The sequence below is a fragment of the Orbicella faveolata genome, unplaced genomic scaffold (genome assembly GCF_042242905.1).
Source record: "Orbicella faveolata isolate gen_17 unplaced genomic scaffold, um_ofav_v1 contig_3, whole genome shotgun sequence".
Lineage (NCBI taxonomy): Eukaryota > Metazoa > Cnidaria > Anthozoa > Scleractinia > Merulinidae > Orbicella > Orbicella faveolata.
In genome coordinates, this window is record NW_028301558.1 from 9,157,095 (window position 1) to 9,162,829 (window position 5,735).

The following is a 5,735-nucleotide window of genomic DNA, read 5'->3' on the forward strand; positions in this document are numbered from 1 at the left end:
GCAGTAACAAGTAAAATGACGAAGGCGTCAAGGGGGTTGGGACTGTCCTGGCTGCAGATAACAAAGGCAAAGAGAAGGTTGCTGCTAAGGAGATAGCTGTGCTTGAACTTGCTTGACAGGCTGAATTCGTTTCTAATTACAATGACAAAAAAACGGAGGGGGGGGGGGGGGGGAGTGGAAATTAGCCACCTAAAAGATTTCCATGAAAACAACAGTACACTGCAAATTCATTTTGTACTTTAAGCCCTTCAACGTATTGGAAATCGCTGCTCCGAGGGTCTGCCATCATTAACGTTACCTAATGTAGAGGCAAAATGGTTAGTTACTTGCTCTTGGTCAACGTGCAAAGAATGTTTTGGGCAGGAGAAGGCCAGTTGCACAGTAACGAAATTCAGTGAAGTCACCCGTGTCGTGCTTTCTTATCTCACCTTCGGTGCAATTTTTCTCTCTCCACCTTGGTAAGCAATCAATATTTCCAGTACTGTCGCATATGTAATGTCCTTGCGTGTCATTCCTGGACTTGCAGTAAATCAAGCAGTCCTGCCCATACCAGTTTTTTAAACATTGCCTTTGCCCATTTGTATCGCAACTGTAATGTCCTAAAGTGCTGTTCCTGGGCTTGCAATAAACCAAGCAGTCCTGCCCATGCCAGTTGCTTAAACATTGTTTTTGCCCATTTGCATCGCAACTGTAATGCCCCAAAGTGTCATTCCTGGCCACACAGTAAGTGAGACAGTCACTACCAAACCATCCAGACAGACACACTCTGCGGCCTTGTATATAATCACAGATGTAATGTCCACTGTTGTCATCTCGTGGCACACAGTATGTGGAACAGTCTGGTATGAAATAATTTACGTCGCAAAACACTTTCACCTCCACGTTCAAGTACGAGTATCCCGGACCCGTCAGTTTGTAACGTTTAGCCCTTGCGGAGGCAAGATTTTCAGAGGGGCTTGTTCGAATGGGTAACGAGTAGCGATCCACAAAGTCCTTATCCTGACCTACGATATTGCCATCATCATTGTCCCATACTCAGCAACATCAAACACAATTGGCTGGAAGTGAAAAAAGTAGAATATGGTTGTTTGTATCACGCGCTGTCTTAGTACATCTCCAGGATTTCAACTACAGCACAAGTTTCAAAAACAATTTTTTAAACAAACAAAGAGAGCTAACAGAACAAAAAAATGTCTCTTGGCTTGGCTATTATACCAAGAATGTGTTGGCCCTGAACATGCTGTTATAGTATATTGTGGCACTAATATCATTCGAGAATTTTTTTTAGATACGTTTGCTTGGTTTTGCAGCCCTTGTAATTCTCTTAGAAGTGAGCAGGAACAGGGGACGATCTATAGAGGTCATGGTCTCTTGGCAGAGATTATGACAGGACAACACAATCATTCTAATTTTGGAAGAATTTTGTTGAATACGACGCAGTCTTACTCTAGCAACCATTTTACTGAAATTTGTGATGTCGCTTCTTTGCTGCCTGTACGTCTTACCTGCCAATGTGTGAAGCTGTAAGTTACAGGGTTCGTGATTCCATTCCCAAGACTTCCTTTTGAGAAGGAGAAACTGTCGCCACCTAGTACAGCCGACCAACCTTTCCACAGCGCGCACTTGTCGGAGGAAGAGGTCAAGGCGAAACACAGCCGGAAGAAATTGTCGCAGCTGGAAATGCACCAGTTCAAGTTGTCGCAGCAACTGCCGTCGGCTAGTTGTGATTTACTGTTGCCATAGTTGATAAGGAGAACTGTTACTTTGCCTGATGCTGATGCGTTCTGAAACAAACAACGGTCTTGATGAGATCGATTACCTTTGTTGAAAAGAACTGCAAGTAAACCCTCTTGAAGTTTTGTTAAGCTTTTATTGCCTACTGAGAAATGATACCGATTTCTCACAAAAATGTATTCCTGTTCACGGTCCTCGCCGTTTCTACATAACTGATGCGATTTAACTCATAAAGTATTGATCTCCACGTCAAACCTGATTTCGTGTACTCCTGCTTACTGTGCGCCAATCAATACTAGCTGAAAAAAAACACCCCCTACAACCTGACAACATTTTCCGCTTTCAGCACTCCGAGGGGATGATTTCTGAGTCTTCCATAAATTGTTAGACCTGCTCGGAAGGACTGCCAGCTTTTTAATCAGGGCTACACTGAGGTAATTCCAGATTCGTTGCTCAAAAAACGAACGTTTCATATCAGTACCATTCTTACCCCTCGGTGTTGTGATAGTTGTGATTCATTGATGGCTAAAAGATTCAGATCAACGTATTTACTTCACAGTATTTGTGTAAAAGCCTGACCAAAAAAAAAATGATCCAGTTTGAACAAACATCTACGACGTTGTTTAATTACAGAACTCATTTGGCAAATGGATAACTAGAACACAGAATAATTCCCTTTGATGAGCTCTTGATGATTAATAGGCACTTGATGGGGGTAAAAACACATTTCATTATCGCGATCACCCGCTGAAAAAGTAAACACTGAAGCATAATGAGTTACTTCACTAGTACTTTAACGAATATCTATTTACTCAAAAACGATAGTAGAACAATTCCGCCAGACTCTAGACTTGCTTTTGCAAAATGCGCAAAAATGCTTACATATTATAGAGGACTTGAAAGGATAAAATAAAAAGATAAAATAATTGAGACACGATAAATCGAGTAAGAAACTTATTGCCGCTGTAGAACTGAAACCTTGTCACAAGTTCCAACTGGTTAGGGGATCACCATTTGTCTATTTACAAAGCGTAGAGGAGTTTTTGGAACCGCCATCAAAGACAAATCCATCCAGTGGCGGGGCAGGATTTGACCCGGGAACTCCGGATTAAAAATCCAACGCACTGACCACCACGCCACCTCCGAAGTATCAGCATTCAGACAGAATCGTAAAGTAAAAACTCCGGGATAAAACCAAAAGCCATGAACCTTACTTTGCTGATATGTGCCACTTTCCCTTGGTAAGTTATTTACAGCTTTTTAATTCATTACACCCTCACAGTTGTAAGATCTGTACTTCTGTCCGAGTTGAGGTCACAGGCTAAACGGCGACATTCTGCTTTTCGGATTGGTTCTCTCTTTCATTAATGCACAATACCCGTGCTGTAACCGTTTAAGCTTCTAAGTATATCTTATCTACAGAACTCTTCCTTCTACTAAATGTTTGAAAGAGCGATACAGTAATCTATTCTAAACTCCTTCTCAGCAGCACACGTATATAAGCATGCATGACATGCGTACATCGACTAGAGAGCTTACCTTGAATGCCGAAAAGAGGGTTAAACTTCAGAATATTTGGACCAGCTGCTCTTTCATGTTGTTGAACATAGCTCACAGATTGACCGCCATTTTTGAACCCCAAAACATAATTTCTACCCTACCCTTTCTATCGTTACTCCCAAAGAGAAACATTTAGCAACAACGCAATCCGCTAGCTGGAATTCATTAATCTCGAATGGACGTTCATCGGCCATATTGTGTTTCTGATATACAATAGTTTCAGGGTCATTGGGGCTAATTGGCCTAGCTTATTCCGTTCTCTTGATTTGTTTATAGGAACTACACAATTACCGATCCGTCTTGTGTTTCTTTTCCCAGAAAACCCTGTAAAACAGAGCACTGAGTATTAAGTAAACAAAAGTTAACTCTATTGGTCTCTATATTGGAACAAACACTCACCATTTTCTCTCATTTCAAAAGGCCTGGTCGTCGAAAGACCTGTCTTTAGATCTTTTCATCGATATAATTCGTCGCCTGAGTTAAGGGTGGCCTCCGCTTACCCCTTTTCATATCACACGGCCGGTATTTACCCTGTGGCATTTCCTTTGAGCGGTTATGGACGGAAGGCGGGTCTTTCGGGCTTTTATCGCCTGAGGCGACAGAGACAAATGTGGTAAATGTATAAACACACAAGCTGCCCTCGAGGACCTCTTGCTAAAGTTTGCAATGAGAAGAAAACATATCTATTGCGCTAAGCGTCTGCTTTTACGGAATGCAAAGGTTAAACGGTTATAAGATCTTGAAACGGAAAATCGAGCTTGCTTTTAAAAACAGCGTGGTCACCAAAAAGATGGAGTAAATTTGATTTTCTAGTGTTTCTGTTGGGTTAGTAGTTATTTTGTTTCAAGAACTCTCAAACGTGTACTTTTGTTATATCTTTCCTGTGTATTATCTGCTGCATGTAACTTTCTGAAGTCGCCCTAAAGGAAGTTGCTAGTATCACACTCATCGTTTTGTTTTAGCACTAAGCACCCATCCTCCTCAACTATTTTTGATTAATTTCGTTGTTGGTTTTTATAAAAGAAAACAGGTAAAAAGGTCATTTAACCCTATTAAGAGAGAGATTATTTTTGATCTTCTACGACTGTGGTTTGGTGAAATCGCCACCCCACTCTATGCGTACATTCAAGAATATTTAAGCAAAGATAATGAAATGCAGAGAATATTCAGTTTCAAATTGTGGCATGAGATGACGTAATATCATGTCATCATGTTTCAAGCAAGACGGTGTGGTTTACAGGTTTCCCTGTGAAAGCGTTGAAGTTTTCATCGGCAAAACCGCCAGATCGATGCACAAAAGCACGATCGAGCAGGATCGAAGCAGGACCAGAATATTCGAGTCGCCCACACCCCGAGCCGGCACACCTGCCCACGGTTTCAGAGCAGGCCCACGAGACCGGCCTTGATCCGCTTTGGAAAAGGTTACGTATTTTAACCGAAAATCGTATCGGTACGTACACACGCAGAGTAAAAGAGGCTATTCACATAAGACTTCAACACGATATCGAAAACAGGAGATTCCATAACTGATGCATGTTCCAGGTCAATAATCAGAACAACAAGGGATCGGTGATGGAGCAACTTGTCACCGGTAATGCGAGGAATGAAGGCAACCAATCACAGCAGACCATCGTGCTACACGAGGTGATGCCAAGATAAGATCAAACAAAGTACCTTGATTTTCTCTCGGTGATGCGCATTCATTCGCCCTTATTGCCTGATGAAGACTAGCAGTACGCAGTTGCTTCGAGTAACTACATCGTAAGACAAACGATAGAACATTTTTGGGGTTATACTGAAACAGTCAGAGTGATTATCAGCCGATAGGAAACTCGAACTTGTGGTACCAGTCAGTACAAACTAAGCACACAGTTAGAGAATAAATGAGATGTTTACCAATATTGATATATTCTGGTTGTTCTGTTCTACAGGCCCGCAAATGACCCCGGTCCGCAAATGATCCCGGGACCGCAAGTGATCCACAAATTGTAACGCAAATGATCCCAGAACCGAGTATGATTCCTACAAATGATACCGCATAAAATAGGAATGGCGTCGATTCCATGAAAAGTCTATGAATGCATGTATATATTAAATCATCCTAAGTAAAGGGAAGACAAGTGCCTCGGGCATAATGGCAACGTTAAAAAACGTTTGATTAAATACTGCCCAAAACACACACTTAGTTAACATGTGTCGACTGCATATAAATTTCTTTCGTATAGGGAACGCACAGAAAAAATGAACATGAATATTCGAAGATGCCGCTGTTGTCTCTAATGGCTTAGAATTTTTCCCCGTACACTACTTGCGCGGAAGATAGACAAGGGCTTCCGAAAGTGAACAGGACGTCCACGTGCGAATTTCGGCGAGATTATGAAACATTTGTAATTTATTAAATTTTATTGCGAATATCAAATCAAATGCAGTAGGCGCTTGCC